General features: G+C 43.5%; 1 protein-coding gene and 1 long non-coding RNA gene across 10 annotated transcripts in view; one reads left to right on the forward strand and one right to left on the reverse strand.

Annotated features, from left to right (window-relative positions):
- Positions 1–25,427, reverse strand: part of FGGY (FGGY carbohydrate kinase domain containing) — a 305,771-nt gene that overhangs the window by 242,067 nt on the left and 38,277 nt on the right. The gene's annotated exons all lie outside the window — the stretch shown is intronic.
- LOC308199107 lies at positions 684–23,533 on the forward strand. The gene is made up of 3 exons (XR_013954393.1): positions 684–2,668; positions 9,421–13,468; positions 20,578–23,533. It is a non-coding gene; the product is annotated as an uncharacterized lncRNA (long non-coding RNA).

Here is a 25,427-nt window from a genome sequence, read left to right on the forward strand (position 1 = left end):
ACGGGGGAGCCCCATGGAAGTTGGGGCCTCCTGGTGCTACTGCGGCCTTCCACCACCGCAAAGCAGGCCGAACCTGGCTGAGAGGATGCTGACACACTACACAAGAGAAGTCTCGCACGTGTCCATCTGTACTCTTCTCAACAATCAGTTTCCGTGTTTTTTCTGACGTTTGACAGGTTTTTTTTGGTCGTGGCAAGGTAGAAGCGTGAGCATCAATTCTGAACGTGCTCCCTGAGAGCGCAGCCGTGTACTCAAACTGCTCCCATGCGCTTCATTAAATTGGAAAGAACAAAGAGCAATGCTCCTGGAGCTCAGTTAGATCAAATACGGGGTTTCAATTTCCCGTTTGCCTCAATTTGCCGTCATCCTGAAGGCAAAAATAGGGGTTGGGAAGGCACCAGGAGAGAAAAGCTTCATAAATCATTCACCGTATTAGCAGGAGGCTGGATCGGCAAGCCTTGCTCATTTAGCTACCTTAAACTTCATCCAACCTGCTTATCCCCCAGCTGCAGGAATAACAGACCACTTGAAAGGTAATATTTTTGCTATTAGTGAAGAAAGGAAAAAATGTGATCTTTGCTGTAGCTTGGGAATAATTTTTCCAGAGCTACATAGAATGAGCCTGAGTGAATACTGCTATTTTTGGCAATAGCTCTCCTGCTTAGCTCACATCAATAATTTTAATGCTTTATTTGTGGTTTGGGTTGTAAGCAATGGTGAAAGCTTGCGGAGAAAAAAAACGTGGCAAAATTTGCTAAATAATTTTGAGTTCATGACATTCATAAAAATACACGAAAGTTTTCAGAATTCTTAGAGTCCACACACGCTCATAAAGCTGAGCTATGAAGCATTTTATTTTACATATGCAAACATCACTGAATTACTCTTTATGAGGTTTGAATTGGACCTGTAAGGTTTCAGTGGTTACAATGACAGATTGTCAAACATGTTCTTAGACTCCTGTGTCTTGCAATGTCATTAATACATAGAATCTCATGTTTTGTCCCAGTAGCTGCTTTTTTTTCTCAGTATTTTACACTTTTTATATCACAGCAGCACATAGAAGTCCCACTCAGAGATCAGGGCTCTGCCGTTTCAGATGCTGCATAAATAAAGAACTGCAACAGACTTTCAAGGTCTGAAAGCACTTACATTTTATGAGGAGATATTTCACTACCATAATTATAGCTAATGTTGTATCTTCTTGCTTGCACTCCTACAGTGGTTTTGACCCCTGTGTAGGTGGCCAGCATCTCAGATCTGCCGTGCTCCCTTGGAACATCATTTCTCCTCCTACATGCCACTGCTTACTTTCTCTTTTCCCACATCTCTGATTTGGGAAAAGGAAAAAAAAAAAAAAAAAAAAAAAGCAGTACCACTGAACTATATTTGGAATAAGATGCACGATAGGCGAGGACTTGTCCAACCAAAAAATCACATTAAAGCACGAACCATCTCAAAACAGTCCCAACCCACCCAAATATTCAGAATCTTTTAACTCTAAGTACAGGAAGAATCATACCACAGTTGGTGATACCACTCAAGTTCCTATAGTTAGGCATGTACTTACTGATCAGCTGGATCAGACCAGGAAAATATTAGCTGGGACAAATTCTGTCTTCAACAAAACCAAACAACGAAGATCCTACTAGCATCCTTGAAAGAAAAAAGATATTTGCATGTCCTTTAACAGGGAAGCAACGAGATGGAAGCGTCAATCCAGGCCCAGCAGATAGTTTAGGGCTGTTGCTAAGTGAGTAACTTAGGCAAGAGAAGGAATAATCATTTTTACTACTCCATAGCAACTCTGTTTTTTCCTTAAAATTACACGTTTAAGTTCTGTGAATTCTGTAGCCAACATCAAATTCCAAATGAACACATTAACAGGGGGAAGAGTAAGAGTGCAAAAGGAGAAATTCTAGCACCTTCCTCCAGTCAACAAATACACACTAATGATGTCAGGCTGAGACTTACACACACAGGGTTAAGTGACCAACGAATTTTTTGTTGTTGTTTTTTTTGAATTGGAAGTTAGCAGGGTAGCAAGGCCATCTGCATCGTGTTTATAACACCATGTACTGCTTGCAATTAGAAGTTGTGGATTTCATCATTAGTTCATTGGTTTAAACACAAATGCATTGGCTGAAATACAGTCATGCTGGGTTTAATAACAGCAATTGTAGAGTGCATTATTTTCGTTCATGTTAGTACTATGAAAACTTGGGGAAAAACTGCTTGGCAGACAAATCCATCCTTTAAACTCAGTGGAGCAAACAACTGACACGTTGGCTCCTTGCCCCTGAATCAAAATATACCCAGAAAGTACATCTGGACCAGTTTCCCAACCGGGCAGTACAGAATATTCTGGGCTAGAGCCCCAATAAACCCTTTCTGGTTGTAGGTCCCCTCCCTTGTTTGAAGAACCTCAACAAGCATCAAGCCAGCCAGCGAGAATGACCTATAAATCAGCGGCCCTGTGGACTTGACACACACCTCGAGGGCAAGAGACCAGTTCCAGTGAGTGATCCAGAAAACATAATGTTCTCTCTTCAAAATGAAAACCTGATCCTAAAATGTAGTGATTAAGACCATTCCTGGAAGCTGGAGATAGGGGGGTTCAACTCCCTCTGGAGAAAAGGGACCAGAACTCCGCTTTCCTACAGCCTGGGTAAGTACTCTCATTATCAGATTTGCTGGTTTTTAATACTATAAATCCATTATTTTATTAGTGTTTGATAAAAACAGCGGTGCATTCAGAACAGAGAAACTATTATCAATTATCAGACAAATTAAGCTGAAACTAAGGGGGAGAAATAACAACTGCATTTTCTAGCAAAATTACAGCTCTGAAAGATAAGCTATAATTGTAAAGTATAAATGCACAGACATCTTCATCAATTGAGCGAGCCTCCTCTAACATTCACAACCGGTAACTTTGCAATTGCAGCAGGATCTTCGCTTAGGAGAAGACGTGAGCTTTCACAATGTCTCTCAAAGACGACGGGTTATCCTTCACCATACTGCAAGGCATTCAAAACACATAGACTATTTCCAGCACAAGAACCCCTCCCTTTTCATGCATCTCTTTAAAGCCAGAATTGATATTTTGAAGTAACGTAGCTTTGCTGCGTAACCTTCTAGTTCAGGCCAGCGCCTGGGGCACAGTTACTGTGAATCATTCTGTAGAAAAATATAAGCTCGAGCCAGCAAAAGTACATTAGGAAGACTATCGGTATCTCTGTACCTAAAGCCTGACACACCACAGAGTCACTCCAGTATAACTTGAGGAGAACAAGCAAATTTACAATAGCATAAAGCTGGAATAATAGTGGTTGAAAGGAACTAAATAGGAATCAGCCTCTAACTGATTAGGGACCATAAAGGCACATGTGGCCTCAATCACGACAACGCCGGGTTTTGAGAACAAAAGCTACTTCTCCCTTTCATAGGGACACTTCTTGAATTACATACTCCTACGAGACAGGAGACATGCTAGGCCATGATACGCAGATAACCACTAGCCTAGGCAAAAGACTTCCTTCTGCTCTACACTACTTTAATTATCTTAAGCAGGATTTTACAAATAAAAAGCACTACCTCCTAGCCTCTCATTTAAGTATATTCCACCCGTCACGATATGTTCCAGGGACCACAAACCACATGCCGAATATGCCCTCTGACTTCAGTTCAAATAGCATATGGCTTAAGGGTTTCTGAGTTATTATTTGATAATGCTGAGAGGTATTATAGTGTGTGGTCCATCAAAGGCATCCCAACAGTTCATTCACCCTACAGCGAAGGAAGGTTCCCCATGCTGGTATACTTTTGCCGGCTTGTAATTTGAAAAGGGTGATTTTTAGAGCTGGTTACAATTTAAATCTTCCAACTTTGAGCAGTTTCTGGACAAATAATGTCAACGTTCATTAGGGTGGGGAATACGAGCAAAAAATCCATTTGAATTTAGAAAGTTTTAGACAATTGCATTTGTTTTACTGCACATTTGGAGGGCTTCAGCATCCTCATACGAGCGGTATTGCACAGAGTAAATGCAGAATAGTGAACGAGTTCATAAGAGAAGCACAATTTTATACAGAACCAAATTCATCGCGATGTCTCCTCACACATCAGAAACTTATATTTTAGCCTAATGTGCAAAAGCATTATGTAAATGTGTACATTTCCCCACCCATCCTTAATAACTTTTGAACCAACTAGCAGATTTCAAAGATATTTAACAAAGCAGAAGAGATTTCTAAGATATTAAATGTCTATCAACTGTGTGAAAATAGGTAGGTGGGTAGACGAGAAAAGGATGATTACTGCTTCCAGCAAGGGAAAGGTTGCAAAATGGGCTTGCACTTAATGAGACATCGCCGACTTTTTTCCACACTGGAAATGAGAAGTATGATGCTTTTCCCAGTGGTGAGATATTTAATTACAGTTTTGACCTTATATTCGCTAAAAAATCCAACACAGAAAACCAGAGTCTATGTATTTTATTACTTCTTGTTTGGACAAAACTCCGTGTTTAGATAACAAGGTAACAAGGCAACTTTCTGGTGGTTAAATTGTTAAAATGTGATGGTTGACCTGCAGGTGAAAGCAAGTATGCAGACAAAGAGAAGACAACAGCACCATTTTAATTAAAAAAAAAAAAAAAGGAGCACCTGCTAAATTTGATCAGATTTCCTCCCCTCACCCCAAACTGCAAATATAAACAGATGGGGTGCCTCAGGTAAAAGATATCTGGCAGCATGGAAAGATTTCTTCCCACTGCTAATGAATAGATGGATCATATTATCTTAGTAAAGTAAATATGATTTTTGGCCAAAATTTCAGTTGTATTTCATCCTTTTTTTTCCTTCCATCTCTGAACGGATCACGCTGGGTTCAAGGTGAAATCATTCGGCATGTTTGCTAGGGTAGCTCTGTAGAAAATGATGGATTAAGGGGGAAAAAAAAGAACCCAAACCAACAGCAAACGATCAAATGCCACCGCTGTCACACATTTCACTTGGGTTATTCCCGGAGCCTCACACTTATCATTTGTACCGGGCAAAGACCTCCCGATGCAATTAATTCCTTTTAAAGAATTGCAATGACAAGTAATGCTCGTGAAGTTGAGCGCAGAGTTTCACCTTGTGGCCCGTGCGGGAGTCCAGGAAGGCTGCACAAAGCTTTCATTCAGAGAACAGGAGGGCTCACATTGACAGAAACACTTTCCAAAACATTCTTAACTGGAATTTTGGTGGAAGGTGTTACACAGCTCCAAATATTTGTTTCTTTGTTTCCATGGGAACAACAGCCCAGTGGTTTAATAATAAAACAACATCGATCCTCGGAGCTTGAGAAAGTCCCTTGATTTTCATTCTGAGTTGAAGACTTATTTTTCCAAGGGTTTCCCTTCTCCCCCTCTCCCCAAAACCAGCCGGTTGCAGAGTTTAATGCCCTTTCGGTACCTGGGAGTGGATCCAAATCATTAAAGACAAGTCTTGCAAAACTTGTATTATCCTGCTACATACTATAAAGCCAAGCGCTGTACCAAACACACTCTAAGAAGTCTGTATTGTAGACTTACTCCATATCAGACCCGACAAATGCAATTGTTCAATCACCCTCTCTCTGCATTATGGAGACTTGACACAATGTCACTGGATGGCAACGGAGTCTAGAAATTGGGGTGCAAAATGTCAGCACTTGAACTTTTTATCCTAACTGCAAAAAAGAAAGGAGGAAGTAAAAAGGGGATTATTCACAAGGCTTTACTTTAAAACTTTATTCTACCTAATTCAGACCTCCTCTCCAGTCCATAGGAAGAGGAAAACTTCCAGAGACTGATTCAAAATAGAAGTTTACTTGAAAAGTTTCTGCAAAAGGCAGCTCAGAGTCATCTCTTCATTTACTACACAGGGAACCCAGAGACAGTGCCCTCTTTTGTTAGGCACCTAAATTAAGGTTTAAAGTTGGGTTGCATTTACAGTCCCCAGCAACTGTGTGTAATTTTGCTCAAGGTACTGTATCTGAAAGTGAGAGGTTTATTGTGTAAAAAAAAGGGAATTATGACACTCAAATCATCAGTGGTTTTGAGACTGAAGGATTTATTCCTAATGTGACAACAAGGTATACTCACACCTTTATTTCCAAACCTGATGCATGTCTCTGACTACGTACAATTCTTATTAGAGCATCTGAGGCTCTAGGGTCATCAGGTGGAAGTGGAAATTCTCAAAACATGGGAAAGATGTTCCCCTTGCTTCTCAAAGGGTTTTGGATATTTAGGTATGTTACACGCCTTTGCTTCCTCTAAGGATTAGTATCACTAATACTATAAAAAAGCAGGGAAATTGTGGCCCAGGTAGCCACTCTGCTATAAGCAAACCGCGTGTGACAGGGTACGGAAGAGTATATGGAGAATCTCAGCCCTAGTAAATACTAACCATGCCACTGGAAAATAAATAGAGACTGACAAATTATTGCTGACGTAATCCCTGTGAGAGTGTCTAGACTAAGGGAGTCAAACCTACTGTCCGTAGGCTGAAGCTGGCTCCCTGGAGTCTTTCCACCAGCCTACAGTTCTTGTGCAATCCTCACTGCAATTCAACCGACAGGCACCTGCTTGCTCGTCGTCCGAGAAGGCCAGAGAGTGCAGACAGCGAGGCTGGGAATGAATTCTGCTCCCCAACAGCTGCCTTGTCTTTCACTTCTCTTTCTCTAGCCCAGGAGCAATGCAGGAGTCCCCAAAACATCTACTATCTCTCCATCTCTACACCGGCATCTCCAGATCTAGAGTTCATTTGATTCTCTCAGCCTCCCTCTGCATTCACAGGTTTAAAAGTGGTTACTTTTCCACAAGCAGTGTCTCCCTTTTGTCTCCTGCCAAGGGAGAAGAGAGAGTGAAGATGCAAAGCAAAGATTTTTTTTTTTTAAGTGGAGATGAAGAGAAGGGTACTGGGAGAAACCCAGCAAGAGCCAGAAGTGACTAACGTGGAGACAAAGGCCCAGAACAATCAAAGTTGGAGAAAGAGCTGGAACGGAGATTCCTTCAAGAAGCAACTCCTGAGGAATGAGAAGTAAAGCAAGAGACAAAGAAATGTTTCATCAAGGCATTTTCTTCTTTAGGCAATGAATTCTCTCTTCTTTTTTTTTTTAACTTCAAATGAAATCTGTAACATTCAAAAATAAATAAATCTCTCAGCAGTGTGACAGGAGTGCAAAATGTGTCTCTTCACTCATCACCCACAGACTTGAACTGAAATAGTAATTTGGCCCTTGCCAAGGTGTACAACCACTTAAATAGAAGCGCTGTAAATCAAAAGGTCCCCACAGTCTCCACACAATCAAGAGTTTGAAGGTCACTAAGCATGATGCAACAGTCAGGCATGAAATATATCCGATGAGACCCGGTACTTGTACCTTACTGTCAATGGGGGGGGGGGGGCATCCTATTATCCGTGTTCCTTCACATCTGTCCAGATGGGGCCAGATGAGGCAAGCAGAAGCTTAGAAATGGCTTCAGTGCCCAGTCAGATAGACAACATAGTGTAGTGGCTGAAACACAAAAGGAGCTCCCCCAATCAGGGTGGAAAAGACAACTTCCCCGAGATTTGGCAGACCAAATAGCTGTGGGCAGTTTTGCCATTTCCCTAACATTTAAATCTCTCATCAGGCAGGTGACTTCATTCTTTACGCCAAATAAACAATGCAGTGCTCACGCACGGGAGGGAGGCTCTCGCAGTCATCTCTGTGCCACCACATGAGGAGTACCAAAAAGTAAGGATCCTTCCTTCCCTGCAATGGAAAGCGCCCAGTGCCTGCGGGAATCCAAAGCCTGATCCACCTCCCACTACAGGAATGGCTTCATACAGGGTCAAGGCTCTAAGATCCAGCAAAATTCGATGATTCAGAGCACCCAGAGCAACACGTGCAGTGCTGGCAGGGACGGCCGCCAGAGCTGAGCCACAAGGCAAACAGCCTCGGAGTATCCAAATGGGAGAAAGCCTTTTAGGAATAAAAAACAATTTGTTCTCAGAGTCGGCCAGATAGGCCATGAGGAGTAGTTTATTGAGAGGGTCCAGGTGGATTGGGAAGGCTAAATGGACACAAGAGACGTAAAATTTGTTGTAATGACAAATATAAACAGCATCAATTACTCAGAGCAGCCTTTGGCACTTGGAGCTACGAGTGCCTGCAAGGGAAACAAGTAACGTGGACCAGTGGCAGGAGGACATGTGCATGCCTGGCCAGGTTGCCAGGTGGTGGACCGTATCTTGTATCAACTCAAAAATAATGAAATAACAGCATGTTTTGGTCCCTGCTTATTAACAGGCTGCAGGTTATTTTCCGTGGGCTCTGAGCGCTGTGGCTATCGGCCTGTGCCCCCAGTTTTTGTGAGAGGTGGCACAAAATGAAAATCCCCGGACGTGTGACATGCTGGGGACAGTAATGGCAGTAATTCCCCGCAGAGCCCGCTCTGCTCTCACAACTGCTCGGGGCCAGGAGGGCCAGCTGCGTGCACCACTGCTGCGGGACAAACGGGCTTGCTGTTTTCCAGGCAAGCGACTAGTGCTGCCAGTTTGATTAAATTACTGTTGCTTCGAGAGACTTAAGCAAATTATCAAAATGAGCAGAGCAATCAAAACTATTAAACACAAGGAATCATTAACGCTCCTTCAACTCAGGAGGGAAGAGGCTCTGCTGCTACTCCGAGTCCTGGGAGAAAAGCTCTCGACTGCTCAGAGGAAATCCAAATAAATCCAGTTTCCTTGGGGAACTCCTGTCTCATTCTCAGCCCGTCTTTTAGATCAGTCTCTATTAGCGCTCCCTCACTGGACTCGCAGCCTTTGGCTGAATCCCACCACCTATGTGTTGTTTTCCCAACAGAGGAAAAGCAGCTGCTTTCCCAAGGCCTTAGAAGACCCGTCTGATACATCGCGCTGCAGTGCTCAGGGCAGAGCAGGGAACACTCCTCACTCCTGGTGACATTACAAGAAATCTACACAAACAGAACCATCTTTGGCTTTTCTTCCAGCCCAACAATGCCTTTTTTTCTTTTTTTTTTTTTAAAGTTTCTTTCACCATCTCTGACTTACCAATGACTAGGAAAAAAAAAGAGAAAAATAAAGTACAGAGAAGGAAAAGAGAAAAACAAACAAACAAAAAACTTCTGTCAAAAAGCATTCCTTTTGCCAGAAAGTGTTAGTTAAAAACCTGATTACTGGAAGCCAGTTTAAAGCCTTGCTTAACTAGAAAATGAAACTAACAAAGTATGAATTAGCTTCTTCCCAACCTGCAACTTTCTGCTGGGTGAACTGTCCTCCCTGCTGGTGCATCCCTGCTGCACGCACCGCCTGCATCTCCCCTGGCCCCGCGAAGGATTCACTGTGCCGCCGAGGTAAAACTGCCTTTTCTTTTTTTAAATAGATGCCACTCAGCAAGGAAATGCAGACCTTCCCAGCCATTCTGAGCTTTTTGCCTCCTGTTCGCTTACACATCAAACATCAAAAATGTCTCAGATTCTCCCGACTTCAAGCAGACACTGCGAGGCTCCAACTTTCTGCCTTGAGACCTCCAGATGAAAGGCAATATTCAAGTGCCAAATACCACAGATTACCAGAGGTCTCCAATATCCTGAAAATATGTTATTTTTAGTATGTGGTTGGCAGAGAAAGGAAGTGTTAAATCTTGGACCAATATCAAATCTGACTGAAAATTAGCAGCCAGAAACATCCTCTTTGATTATTTATTCCACTTTCCCATATCCGAATAGCCCCAGAGGAATAGTAACGATGACAATCACTGGGAAAACACCTGATGATAGCAGGTTAGTACGCAGCGTTTGCCCAGCTCTCCACGTGAAAACATCCTCGGGTTTGTTTCCTGGCTTTTGACGAGCAGGTTTCTGGCACGAGTGGCTCGGTCTGTCAGAAACCGGCCCCTCGCGCTTCGCCGCAGCTCCTCCACTGAGGCACTCGTAGAAGAGCTGAAGGAGACCAGAAGAAAACCCCAGACGAGCCACCTGCAGGTGCCTTCCTTGTTTTCTCAGAGGTCCTTAGGGTGAGAGAGCAGCAAATTGGGTTGCTTGTATTTACAAACAAAGCACAGCGAGTTCATCACGATTTGTCAGCGCTCCGACAGGCTTCAAGGTTCTTCCTCTCAATACCTGCTAGATTCTTTCTAAATTAAGAAGTGTGATCTGCTGCAGTTTTAACAGCATTTTGATCTCAATGACATTGGCATGGTGCTCCACGTAAATCACTGGGGTGTCTACGGGCGTACAATCAGAAGTCACTCCCCTGGCCTGCAGGGTGGACAGCCAGAGAGAGGGCCGGTCTAGCAGGACACAGCTCCAGCATCATATTTCTCATTTATTTAATACTAAATCAAAATTCAGTTGTCAACACCACTCTTGCAGCTCTCTGGGCTTGGCCAAGCTGTCAGATGGTAGCCATGCCAATGCCTGCCTCAGCTGCGAGCCCTTCGGCACCGTCCTCAACTACAATCCCGCCGTGCGCACTGCGGGGCAGCCTTACTCATCTGATTCCTGCCCGCGGTGTCCGAACCTCACAGGGTGTCCCTCTGCCACCCTAAAGGTAGCAGGGCAGCTTGTCTGTGAGACATCAGCCAGCTGCATCTCCACAGGGATGTGCAGAGCAGCAGGGGATCCCTGGAGCCTCGCCACAGCTAGTGTAGGCATTTGTTCCTGGTGTGCAGGATGTACGACGGCACCCTTTAAAAAAGCTGTTTGCTAAAGGCAGATAGTGCAAAGCTACTGGAAAACTTCTCCTGCGGAAAGCAGTACAGCTCGGCCACCATCTCCTCCTACCTACTGAACCAGCCAGGCTTATGGTCACCATCAGCCTGCTCCTAGCAGCAGAGGTCTGGGATTTGATTCCCATTTTGGCTTCCTTGCGGTGGCAGGGACGAAGCCTTAGCTCCAAGGACCTGCCAGCAGCCTCTGCTGAACTAAAAAGCAGCATTCAAACGCCGCTCCTCATCCTCCCAGCCCCTGGCCTGACCCCAGGCCCACCGTGAGGTCCCCAAAGGGCAGACGTGACAGGGCAGGGCACTTCCTCCAGCCAAGGACAACACAGAAAACTGTCACCCGTGCCCTGCTCCGGAGGCAGAGCGTGAACAGCACGGCGCCGAGGGAAGCCTGCAGTGTCACTAACTCATAAGGTCGGTGCGAACTACATCGGCTCCCGCGGGTCAGAACGGATGGCAACGGGAACGTGCCACAGACGGCTGCGGGGAGAATTCCCAGATGGACAGGCAATCTCAATTAAACTGTCCTCCCCTCCCATTCTCCTCTGAATTACTGCTCTAAACCCCCTTAATTATCTAAACTCAATTAGTGTTAGAATATTTGAAGCTTCCTGTTCAGACTAATTTCTCTCTCTTTCCTCGTTCAGAGTGTTTGACTTGCATTAGGGAACACTTAGTGCATGTGGTAAGGAGAACTTCACAAAGGCAGGTCAGGACTTCGGGGTATTCAGTCTCTCCTCCATCCTTCCAGCGTCTGAGATCATGCACTCAATCTATGCTTGTATCTATCCAGATGAAATTTCAGCATCTGACTTTTTTTTAATACCTTAAGCCAAACATTTTTGTTACTAGTACCTACTATCATCCACTGCAGCTATTTTCACTCCTAAAGATTTCCATATGCACTTTCCAAAATGATTTGCAAAGCAGTAATTTTCTATTATCGCTATTATTATTCCCGGGAACAAAACCCACGGTGTTCGTTCCGACAAAAAAAGAACATCGGTGGCAAAGCAGACAGCAAGACAAGACAATAGAAGGAAACAGTTAAAAGATCCCCTTTTGTTTCAGTGATGTGACTTCTTTGTACAGACTGAACTTGCACATTTTCATTCAAAGGGCGTCAATTACTGAATTTTGAAGACTCCTACTATCAGCCTCTGCAATGGTGGAGACCCACGTCAAGACTTCTCTCAATGTCTTTCTATTACAGTCTTGTACGAAACTTCAGTTATAAGGTCTGTGCCTCTCCTGAGGTCCGAGTATCTCATTCTCTGACCAAAACATATATGAATACAGGGCCTTCTGAGGTGGGGCTGCCCATAGGATAAGGACCCCAGCAAACAAGGTTGTTGGACCCAACACCTCCAGAGCTGCCTAGAAACTATTTGATTGTTTGTCTAAAGAGCTTGACAAAAGGTAGTGTCTGTTTTTCCAGGAGAGCCTTAAAGAAAAAAATCTTTTTAGCTGCAAACACAGCACACGGACCTCTCATCTTCATTATTTTGATTTGATTCAATTTTTATATACAAAATAAAAACTCTAAAACTTACACTAAAAACTCTAAAAACTTAGAGTTCAAAACATGAACTCTAAGTTGAAAATAATCTGTTTTGCAGGCAAACTCTCAAGGACAGGAAACCAAAGCACAGAAAGATTAAATGAATTGCCCAAGATTAAGAAAGAAATCTCTGAGCAAGCTAGAACTGAACCCAGTCCGAGTCCCGGTTCAGCACACAAACCGCAAAGCAGTGCTCTCAGTGCCTACGCGCTGGGTGCTGTGCGGTGTTGGAACGCACGTGGCTTCGCGGAGAGCTCCATCAGGCAGCCAGGCATCTCTGACCAAGGTGCAGTAACAGGATTACACTTTTCATTAAATGCTTAAGAGAAACTTTTCTCTCCAGCACCATCCACAAGCCTGTAGTTGTTCTGGTCCAGAACTGGCTGGAAAACAGGAATTCTATTTTGCAATATTTTTTGAGGTTTTAGCATTTAGTTTTATTCTAGTGTTGGGATAATACTGAAATTGAAAAATGGAAATTTTCTTCGCAAAAGCCAAACAGAGAAGTTAGTAAACATTTAAGATGAGATACAGCAAACATTTCCCTCTCAAATCCCTTAGAAGTGCTCTTATTGGGAATGCCACACATCCCCATTACGCTCAAATCATAATCGCAATCGTCTTGCAGTCTTTTCCCTCCAGAAGTTTTATCTCGGAGTGAAGAAAGTTTACAAGAGACAAGTTTCTTTGCAATTAATACATTCCCACCAAAAGTTCTTTTATTAGCATGACATTTCTTTCCCAGCTTTAAGAGTAAAATTTTCTTTAAGTATATGACTATCGGAAGAGGAGGCCATAAACCAAATGCAAGTCCTGGGCCTCAAAATGCAGCTGATCATTTTGCATAGTCTATACCTGAAAATGTCTTGAAGGCTTACTAGAGTGGAATGTCTCATTTATCTCTACAGGTCACTTTACAGCCTTTTTTTTTTTTCCTTTATAGCTGTTGAAGCACAGTGAAATGATTAAGTTTTTAATTTGTTTTATAATTTTTAGGCTACAATCTAAAATACATTCTTCATATGAACCAGGCAACAGCATAACTCCTCTTTCAGGTGAGCATCAATCCATTGCTTTGTCTACTTCACCCTACACAGGCAATCTTTGGACAGAGTTCAGAAGAAGCAACTTCAGTTCACAGCACAGGTATGTTCTCCCCTTCGAAAATGCCCAGTTGGACTCCAATAGCTATTGCTGGAAGTGCTGGGTTGTCTTTTTATCAGAGCGATTTCTGTAGTGCCAAATTTGTGTAACCTTACAGCCTGGCCCTACAGCTTCCAGAAACGTTTACTCTAGCTAAAATAGTATTGCTTATGCAAAGTATAAAAACTTGTGCTCACTGATTGTTTCAGCACCCAGACAGGGACGAGAAACCTTTTGGCTTGACTCAGGAACAAGCCTCCTTCGTTCACCAGTAAAGCATTCTGGAGAAGACTAAGGGAAAGCTAAAGCTATATAAAACGAAGTTATTCTAACAGCTTGTAAAGCCAGATGAGAGTCATTACATTGTTTATGTACATGAGGGTACTGGGATAGACTGGACTGGATGATTTACCCAAGATCAAACAATGAGTCAGTGACACAGTTTTCTGCTGTCCAGTGAAAACACGGATGTACAGTAAGCTGAAAAGAATTCACTTATTGCCCATATCAAAAGGATAAATGAGAGTGTGTTCCCTCTCCTATCTGAGTCTGTGGTTCCAATAAGCATTGATAGAACTGACTTGGCAAGCAGGAAATTGGCTGCACTAGTCACATATGCAGAGCATTTGCTGAAAACAAAAATCTTGAGTTACTCAATTAACAACAGTTTTCACTCACCGAAGCCCCAGGCCTATCTGACACAGCAGCAATTTACGCTTTGCTGCTTTCTTGAGAAGTTAGAAGGATACAACCCATTGAGTGTCCAAAGCACCGCATGCCCAGTCAGGACACCGTGCAGTGCCAGAGTCTTGCCTCATGTTTGCATTCAAATCGCACAAAATAAGTTACTCAGTTTCACTCACCGTCAGCTTAGATGGTGGGATTTTGAATTGTTCACGGATCTGATTTTGCTGGACTGATAGGATCAACAAGAAGCAGGAACAATTCAGCTGAAGGTTTGTCAACCCTCAGAATGCCCTGAAGTGGGCCATATCCTGCCATAAATATTTGCACAAAAATCCTGCTGACCTCAGTGGTGGTTCTCAGCACAAAATGATGGCAGGATGTGGTCACAGTGATTTTTCTAATAATAGGTTTTCCATTGAGATCAATGGACATTGGGCCTCATTTCGTTGCCAAAGCTTGGTTCTGAGCTCTGAAGAGAGACATTGTTTTCCTGCAGCAGGGAGCACACAATTGCCAAATTTACTCCTGGCAAAGGCCGAGGTTTATTTTTAATGCTGAATAGCACCAAAAATGTCTGATGTTAATTAAAAGAGTGTCTTCCTTCTGCATACCTCAAAAAAATCTTCCAATGCTGCTGTTGGAAATACACATAGAAAACACAAATATACACATGTTTAAAGTCAGATGTTTAAAGTCAAAATAAGCTAAAACCACTTTCCGTTTACCTGAATGCAATTCTAAGGAGAGTTTCCCATGGATGGAAGTAGCAGGTGCTCAGCTCTTCAGAAAAATCATGTCAATTTGATGTAGGTGTTGAAGCCCCAGAACTGCAAGTAAGTTCTCACAGGCACATTCCTAAGTCAGTAGGTAGCACCCTTCACTCCATTTTTCCTGAGCCAATCCCTCCCGCGGTGTTCATTACTGCTTTGATGCCTATGTGCAGAAATCCTTATCTTCAGGATGCTAAAGGATGACTAAATGTTTTCCAGTGTTTTATTCTTTATCTCAGTTCAACGTTAACTGATTTCAATCGTGTGATTCTGCTATAAAGATAAGAAGCAGCCTGCCAGGGAAATGAGCATTTCACAGGTTAACAGCACAACTCTTCTAAAGAGGAAGCAGGTTTGTTTTCTGCCTTATTTTCTGGAAAATGTTAAAACAATAAAATGAATGAGAAGCAGTGGAGAACAAGTTGTAAAGAAGCTAATTTCCTGCTCACAGCAGCTCTGATAAATTTCAATCTTGGATGACAGGGGTTGTGGAGGGAGAGGGGAGGGGCAGCTCTTCCTGGAAAGCCAGACAGGATAGGATTGATTTGAGAGCCAGACAGGATAGGATTGATTTGAGACATCTTCATTGCCAGAACAGCCGGTATTGGCTAATCATCAGAAAACAGACTTCAACCTACAGGAAGCGGAGAGCAACGAAGACGTCTGAATCAAACCTTCAGGTTCCAAATGTGTAAATGAACAAAATAATAACAACAACAACAACAAAAAAAAGCCCTCGCTCGCACACAAGCCTTCCTGCAGACTGACAAATGCCAAAGGAAGTGCCAGTGCCCTGACTAACACAAGAATCCTGAAACGCTGCAGGCTCTGGTGCCAGCAGCGGCAGCACCGGCACCCGGTTAAAAGTGGGTGGCTGCCTGACACGGCTGCTGCCGGATGGACCGGACAGCTCAGCATGAATCACAGGGCAAAGGATTCCGGCAGTCCGGGAGGAATTGGTACACAGGCTGCCTGCTCCTTGCAGTTTTTTTTTTTTTTTTTTTTTTTTTAAATACTCCTGACTTTAAGAGACCAGCCGTTTCCTTCCTGATGTGCTCTGTGGGCGTGCAGCCGGCAGATGACTCCTCGCTGATGGCACCGTGCGTATGTGAGCGAGCGCATGGACGTGGTGGCGAGGGGTGGCAGGCTGAAAATCCCCAGGGACTGAACTCTGCTGGGTAACCCACACAGCCACAGCTGTGACTGGCTACTGACAGGGCAGATCTGCTGCCACTGCCCTCCCAAGGGGACCGCGATGTACGTACACACACACATGCACGCACCGCACACACGAGACTACTACAAGTGAATCACACAGCACACTGAAGTCTTTTGGAAATCCTCCCTGGAAGGGCAAATCTCTGCATCTCCCTTGCTGCAAGCCTGGAAGCAGGGCAGAAGGTAACAGAGCTTTCTTATGCCCCTCCAAACATCCCGGGAGCTCCCTAATTAGGGTTACAGACCAAGCTGGCTTTGGTTTACTGACTCCTCTTGCCCCATACGAGGGAGGGGGAAATGCTTCTGCTAGTCTGACAGTGTATCTTCACTCCCATCTCTGTCTGTCTGAGAACTATTCAAACCAAGCTATCTGGAGTCTGGGGAACCAGCTGAAATTATTCCTGCTGCCCATTCAGACTTCTGTTCTCTCTATACACCCCAGGTTACCTGTTTTAAAAGGTAGGATTAACACGATAACAGGCTATCATCGCTAAATATTTTGGAAGGGAAAACATTGATCCCACTCTCAAGATACAAGACCACCAGTGTGAAAATGTTGTCCAAAAGACTTGTATTTCAACTCTGTTCACTGCTAATTACCCCTTGACATGTTCCTTTAGATACATTTTGGTTTGCACTTTTCATACTGCAGCTCTCCTAGACACACCAGAGAAAGACAGATTGAAAACAGCCAAAGGAAAAGTGATTTTTAATCAGGTATAGACAGATCCAATACTACTGACACCAGCTGGAGTCTTCGCGTTTTCTTCAGGGGGCTCTAGAACACCTCTATCACCCACTGGTCAGCTACTCTGAGAAGCAACTGCTTCCAAAGGTAGCCTCTTACGTGTACTACACGACTGCCAACTTGGAGAGGAGAAACGAGACTAAACCTATCAGAAAAGACAACGCAAGAAAAAAGGTACAGTCAAGCCAGCACCCAGCATCCAGAGAGCAGGAAAGCCACGCTTCAGCCAGATCCTCGTTGAAGGCTCAGCAAGGGGACAGCGGCACGCATCAAGCAGTACTCTTCCAGTACTGCTTGAAAGGGATCTTGCATCTGCTCTTTCCCATCAGTGTTAGAGACATCTTGACCAGTTTGTCTTTCTTCCTACTTTTATCTTCCTTCTCTCCCATCAACAGGCTTGATTTTCTCCATATTGTATTCTTTTGTTAATCAATCCTTCCCTTTCTTTTCCCGTACTCGTCTCCTCACAGTTTCAAAAGGCACTTGCCAAAGTTCCAAATCAATACTCTATCTTCACTCCCTGCCGCTTGCCAGCCAACTTCAGCACTTCTAATCAAGCTCTTCTGGAAATCCTGTCACCCCTTGGCTTAGAGGATTCTTTCCCTTAACGATTCCTCTCATCCCACTCCGATCACTCTGTGCACGTGCTCTAATGAGGAACATCTATTGCCTTTCTGGTTTTCACCTTTTATGGGCCTCTCAGTTCCCTTCTCTTCTACCCAGAGAGAAAGCAGCAAAGAAGAAATCTCATCCGCAGCCACAAAAAATAAAAATAAAAATTACAGCATCTTTATGCAGACAGAAATCCTTCTGCACTCCAGACCTATCCCCGCATCCAAAACGAAATCTATGTAAAGATGAGTAGAAAGAAAGGCGTTACTTCAACCCAACTTCAAGTTCCATCCACTACAAACACAGGTGCAAACAGCACCAGGAGGTTAGATGTGGCTTGCAAATAAAGAAAGGAATATGATGTTCAAAGAAGACAGCATATCACCTGCTTGGAACCAACTAGAGACATGCCCAGTGCATATTATTGGCCCCATTCTTAACTGATTAAATCTCACCTCTTCAATTTTGTAATTGAAACGCTGACACCTGTGCTTCTGAGAGCAATCTAATTGGCCCCTACAGGAATTGTTTACCAATGGGACACGTTTCTACTACAAAAATCTTGGCACTGAGGGAAATCACCTGGTAACCTGATAGTGGCACCAGAGGCACTCAATGTCCCCCTCACTCTCATTCTCACCTGTATGCCACTCGCTTAATGAAACAGCCTGCAACTCACAGTGCTCTTTGTACTCGTGTTTATCACGACAATCAGGTCCAGCAACAGCAGCAAGTTGATATATTTACTTCGGGAAGGGGTGAAAGAACAAGTCCTGGTTATGGTACCCCACATTTGGTCAGGATCCTGCTTGGCTAATGTCAATACTGATAAACTTCCTGGTCTTGCCTGTTCAACCCTGCTGTGCAATGGCTCCTGGATCCATCCAGTGTGGGTAGCTGTGGGTAGGGGAAAGTTCATGGTGAAGTGCTCACTGCTAACAGAAAAACGGTTTGCAAATGAGTTGCTATAATCTCAAAGAAGCGTTTCTATTGCCTGCAATTTTTCACGGTTCCATTGTAGTCTTTAACAGGTGGCTCATTTCCTCTGTGTAGTTCTGATTTTGTTGACAGCAGACTATGCTGCATCTTTGTGGGGTGACAATATATCATTCTTTCCACCCACATTATTTTTCCTTCTGCCCAAATCACACAAAGACGTTGATTGATCAAGGATCCAGTCACTTATGGACAGAAAAACGTGGACTGGTAATTTAAATGCAACAGACTAAGCAAAATAAAAAGAAAATTCTTCACATCTGTATTTCCAGTACATCTGAAAATTCACCAATTCTAATGTGCTTCAGGAGATATGTCCTTACATAACATCATATAAACAATTCTCATCCCGTTTTTGTGGTTTCAAGACTATAATACTCGTATCCTCAGAAGTATCACTTAACTTTATCTCCACACCTAAAATGATTCAGCCTTTGAAAAAATAGTTTTGATCTGAGTTCATCTGACATTTCCAAATTTCATACAAGAGGCTGAAAGAGTGTACTGGCATTTACAACAAAACCACAGCATGGTAGTTCCACAAACCACTCCTCCGGTTTCTTAGACCTGGCTGCCTTCGGTGGACCACCACTTCAAGCCTTAACTTTGCTGACTGACTTAACAATTTGTTCCTGGTATCATGTGACGAGTTTTTGAAGCTCACATGAGTAATTGGACATTTGCCGCTAGTATGAAAGGCAAAAAAAAACTAAAAAATATAGTAGAACATGAGGTTCCAATTGTCTGAAAAACAGAAACATCTGTTGTAGTCATGAGCAGTTGATTAGTGGAGTTCATTTCTAGGGTAAGGCTTCAGTAGATCAGCTCTTCTATCTAAGTATGTCATTGTAGTCACTGGAAGCATTACAAAGAGTTACAAAGAATAAGCAGCAGAGATATAAACAATTTGTTAGGGTGCTAGTATTCTTAAAAGCCAACTATAATGCGTCGGTCTTCAGCACTTATTCACTGCTTTCCATGATATCAGCATGTGAAATTAATAACTGTACTTAAACCTTGCTTTTATCCACAACAGCTAAACATCTGCCAGCCCTTCAGTTATAAACCTGTACTATTTTTGAAGCTTATAACTGGAGACGGCAAAAGTTCTTTCTAAAGATAAAACACAACATACAAGCTGTCAGTCTAAGCACAAAATAATCAAACCAAGTTGGGCTCTGTCTGCCAGTCAAGACAATGACAAAAACATCAGTTGTTTTTTGAGATGCTGCTTGGATTTCAAGCCAAAGCTTTTCCAGCTCATTACACTAACATAAGGATTAACACCTTGAAACATTTGTGCAAAAAGCAGAGGTTAATCAGAAATGCTAATTCAGCCCAGGTGCACTGTATAGCTTCAGTGGTATGGGATAGATGGCTGAGCTGTACGCACTACTTTAATTAAGGTTGCTGTTGCAAACCTGTACCCACAACACCACAAGCCTTGGCACCCAGGAGTACAAGAAGCCATTAGGAAGAGGACGTCTTTAAGGTTAAGCCTCTCCTTCATTAGCCTGAATATCTAACCGAAGGTTCAGTAGGAATCCTAGCTTTAGCCCTTGTTCAGTTCCTGATATCAGTGGCCTGACCTAACCTCCAAATTTCCTAGTTCTCCATCTGCATCCACCTGTCACCTCGTGGATATTCCTCACCCAGGAACAGGGTACTGTTACATTAAAAATAACAACTAGGACTCAGTAACACTTTTCCTCTTGACTTTACAGACTATTCTGTTTTTATCAAAAATACAAAATAACAAATACAAAATAACTTATAAGATTGGTGGGTTTTGTCTTCAGGTATATAATTTCATTCAACGTGCTGTGCAACCCTAGCACGACTCTTGGAAGACTGTTTAATTTTATAGCAATTAAAAGGTGTCCCCCTTTTATCATGAAGGGCAAACTTCCAAGAGAATATTAGGTACCTAAGAAAATGGCAGTTACTGAGGGACAGCCAGTGTTTTCAGTTACTACGCAAAAGGAGAAGAAACTCTTCACACTTTTTAAAAATAAAAATTGGATTTGACTGTGGAAACTATTATCTGATGTCCCTAACTGATACCGGTTCCATCTGTACAGATCCAACTCTTGCAAGTATTCTTCCACCTTCCAAAAGATATCGCACCCCCTGAGCTCCCTTCCATACTTTCCAGCTCTCTGGAAGCACCTGGGGGAGGAACACCCATGAGGTGCCAGGTGGATGCAGCTGGAGCACTAGGGAACCTGGAGGGTAGGTCTCTTTGAAGAATGTGTTCCTGTTTTCTCTTGTTTTCTGTGAAGAATGTGTGCCTGATTTCTCTTCCCCAACCTCATAATCACCTGAAAGCACTGTTCTTGAGATGCTAGTGAAAGCAAAGATGACCACAGTCTCTAGACAACACATCTGATCATGCTTCTGATCATGTGTGCAATTGACTTCTGAACCTACATAGCACAATGTGTGGTGAGCCCCTGTGGAGCGAGCAAAGTCCAAGCCTCACCCTAGTCTGGCTTTTCTAAGTACACACGTAGTGTACCGAGTGTGCCCCTTTCTGAGAATTAGAGTCCAATTTTTTCATCCAGGAGACTTATGCTGACCCCAACGAGTTGCTTGTAACTTGCACGCATCCCTCCCTGGAAGCCCACCTGGAGAAGCACCCAGTTCACTGTTTAATCCTGGTGGGTTGTATGATGGTGAAAATGCAGCAGAGCTGACCAACAGTGAGTTTAGAAATATTTACAAAACTTCTCTTAAAAAAACAGAAATCAGCTCTGTGCAGATTACCTTATCTCAGCTTCCTCAGAGCTTTAGCAGATTCCCTGGGCTATATCAGGTCTTCTACAAGGATACAGGATCCAGGCAGGTGCAAGAACTTTCTTCAGAACGTGCAGCTCTTTCAGACCAGCTTGCTTTCTGTGAATTACACTGGCTCTTTATCCATGCTACGAACCTCTATTCATTTCTTTTCCCATGCAGCCCGAGACTTCCTGTGTGAGGTTTCCCCTTTGCTTCTCCCACAAATCTTTGTACAGCCCCTTCATGATATACCTGAACTGTCTTTTAACAACCTAAACTGAACTCACTGGATGCAAGTCAGATGGAACAAACAAAAAATGGCCCCAAACCTGCACGTGCACTGTGCCTAATAAGCCGGTCCAGGCCACAAACTGCTTTAACATGAACAATCATCTCTGCTAATAGAAATAGCTCACACCTGGTTATCTTGACATACGAGCAAACAAAAATGAAGTGCATCCACATGTCCTAGTCACTCCTGTCAGTTCTGGAGACTTCCACTCCCTGGCTAAGTGCCACCTTTTGCCCAAAACTGCAAGCACTTTCATGGATTGCCATTAAGATGTAATGATAGCCTTTGTTGCTGCAAACACATTTCATGATACAGAAATTCCATTGCATCAGCTTCCTAATATCATAAAATTAATTCAAATTTATATCTAAGACATAAGTTCCCAAAATTGTTGCTGCTGCCACACCTCTAGCTCCATGAGTAAGACGACAGGACAGGTTCTCAGCAAGAAATAAGGGCCGGGATGGAGGATCTCTGGCGAGCCACAAGGTTACCAAAAGCCTTGGGAACTCAGGTATTAGTTTTCCCTCTGCCACGATTTACACACAACAGAAACCTCTAAACCATCAGATCACCGGTGAGTGAGCTGTGGCACAGCTCTGTGCACCTTCGCATCGGGGATGGAAGAAGATGCACTTAAACGGTGGAAAGATAATGAAGTGGGAGACAAAGCTCTGTCCTTCCTCCACATCACCCATTGTGCACACTCAGTCTTTCAAACTGCTGCTGCCAGCACAGGACCACTGCTAGCACTGTTGCAGGAAACAGGCAAGACTTTAATGAACAGTGGTTTGGGGATTTATCTCACGAGTGGGCTTAGGAAGGATCAACAATAACAACACTCAACCTCCAGCATCTGTCTCATCTTCTCTGCCTTCTCTTCCTGAGAAGAAACAGAAACAGCTCCTGTGGGAGGCTTTAAAGTAGATAGGGCAAAGTGAAAGTACAGAGACCTTCCAGCACTGAAAAAGCCTGCAGGAGGCACAGAGCCTGGAGAGCAGAGGAGGGACTGCTTGGTTTCGGTGTCTGTATCCGTTATGAGTAAGGCAGCGGTGCCCTGACAAGAAGGCCTGAAGAAACTGAGGTGTGGCAGCTCTTCGACGCAGCAAGAGAGGGAGCAGCAGCCTACGTAGCAGGTTTCCTCTAGGATGGGCTGGAGTAAGAGCGAGGGCAAGAGGTTCCTGTGCTGATGCGAGACGGGCTCCAGCCTCTGCCAGAGCTGGGTGACTCACGGCAGGAGGAAAAAAAAAAAAAGGCAAGACTTGGCAACCTGGGCTGTCTCACACAGTAGTAGATTTTGTTCTCCACAGGATAACCGAGGCCTTTGTGGCATGTGGTCAGACCCTGCAGTAAAGGACAGCTTTCCTTGTCACTCTCTGGTCTTAACAGCAGCAGAACGTATCACTTAACTCACGCCGCATACAACCGTAAGAGGGCTTTGAGTCCTGATTCTCCCTTGCTCCAGCTGCCCAAACAATAGGTAGCAAGAAGAGCGTGGAGAAGTGATGCTGGTGGGACTCAGAGCCTCCTTCTCTTTTCTCTTTTCAGGTCCCAGCAGCAGCTGGACCTGCCCGGCCCCAGAAGCTGGCAATATCCTCCCGGGACAGGACGCCGCTCCCACACAGCACGGAGAAACCAGGGCTGTGACTCACGTGTGGAACCACTTCCTTGGAACAGCTGTAATGGCTCCCATTTCCTGCTCGCTACCCTACCCAATTTTTAAGGTTCCCATCCACACCACAAGAAGCAAAGAGCTTGCACAACAGCTGCTGGTCTGCTGTAGCTTACAGCGCAGCACTTCGAGTTCTTTCTGGCTACTACCTTTAAAAGCTGTGCTGTAAACTGCAGTGAAGACAAGTGAAGGTGGGACAAAAGAAAGCTGCACCCACTTCTTCTGATCAGAGCCCTAGGAAATGCCATCTGCCTTTCTGGTAAATTGTTAGTATCACCATAGTTTGCTTTTAGGGCCTGTGGAAAAATAAATAAATAAATCCCCAGTGTCTTTCGTAGTTATTAGAGCAACTATAATCTCACCAAGAATACTTTACTGGAACTGGCTGTGATTACAGAGTATCTTTCTCCTTCCATGAAATGTATTAAGCACTCTGACACTATTTTATTACTTTGCCTCTTGCAATGCAAATGGTATAAAAATTGTACAACCTGGAGAATACAGAGAAGACATCTCACGTGCCTGGAGATGACGTATCATGTTTTCCCTCCTCACCCAAGTGAGTCCTGAAGCCATGATGTTTAAAAATGGCCAAATCACATACTGCTGAGTTTTCAGTAGGCTAAATCAAATATTCCTAACGAAGCCTTTAAAAAAAAAAAAGTGGATAATACACGCATGGTCCAGCTCCTGCAACACGTCACTGAACACCCTGCCCTCTGGCCACCGCTGCCTCGTGAGCAAAGTGCCACAATTATTTGAGTAACCGTGTTTAAAGGATACTGTGTGACAACACTAACAAGTAAACCGAGCTGTGATGGTTGATTCTGAATTCTGTAAGTTTGATTTTCATAAGTGGCTATGACATTGACAGGTAGAATACACGAGCTTGTATTGTTTATATCAAAATACACTTAGAATGAAAGTGTATTTGCTTACTGACCAAATACACTAACACTAAAATGTTAGCTTTACATAAACCACATACAGAGCCCATCCCTGGAAGTAATAAACTATCCATTAAAGTTTCCTTACCTATTTAGTGACGTTTCCTGATAAACTCCCATTTACAAGTGCAGATTACATTTAATATGCATGGCTATAACAACATTAGCTTGTACTAAAGTATGCTTTATCCTGTGTTACCGGAATCGTCCTTGAATTCCTCATGTGGGTAAAGGGTAAATTCAGATACCTTTAGTCACTTTTTTTCCACAAGTCTCACGGAATCAACTGGAAATTATTAAAGAATGAACAAAAGGCTGAGACTGCATACAGGGCTAAAACAAGGGTTACAATTAGACAGTGGAAATTCAGAGCACCTGAGTGATTGAAAGGTCTCCTGCTTTTCTAAATATCCCCGTCAAAACATTCAAATGTTTTAGCTGCTTTGTCAATAAGGTTACAACAGTATAATCTCCTAAGGTGGTTGGATTTATATTGTCTGAAATGTGATTCTACAGTTCTGTTTAATTCACATACTGGAAGGAGAATATGTCCTTGATTTGACTGTGTACACACAAAGAACGCAGTTGGAACAGTCTATAAAAAATATTAACATCACTAAAACTGACAGAGGCGCTTTGCTACAAATTCGTGCATAAACAAGGACTAGTGAGAGCCCCATGCAGAGCTCCTACGTTGTGGACTATGAAAAGCAACACAATCACAGGTTGAGAATGGCACTACTGAGCGTGCGATGGGGGTTGTTAATTCAGGTTGACTGCGGGTCAGTTGCATTAAAGTGCTTTGTGTACATAAAGAACTTTTCCAAAATTCAAAAAAAATTTAAACTTTTCTAAAACATCCAAGACCTTGACAGGTTGGTCTGCCTTAACGACGCTGTGTGGGAGACAAGCCACTCTGCACCAAAACGGCTTTTCACTTCAAAAAGTACACGCGCGCACTTTCTGAAATCAGACTCACTGCTGTGCTGCTGGCAGTCCTCTCACCAGCATTTCATGCATGCATTTTCCCAACAGTGTACATCCTCCAAACTCTGGGTCATAAAACCTGACACAGGGTGTACAGAGGGACCATTACCACCAGACAGCTCCAAACCTACAGCTGGAAATGGTTTTTTTTCTTTTTTTTTTTTTCTTCTCCCAAATTATCAAATTCCATAGCCATTAGGCAGACATGCCACCTCCCACCTCGTCGTATCAGAATTGCAGACAATCACCCTCTTC

The sequence above is a fragment of the Anser brachyrhynchus genome (genome assembly GCF_964034855.1).
Source record: "Anser brachyrhynchus genome assembly, chromosome: 8".
Lineage (NCBI taxonomy): Eukaryota > Metazoa > Chordata > Aves > Anseriformes > Anatidae > Anser > Anser brachyrhynchus.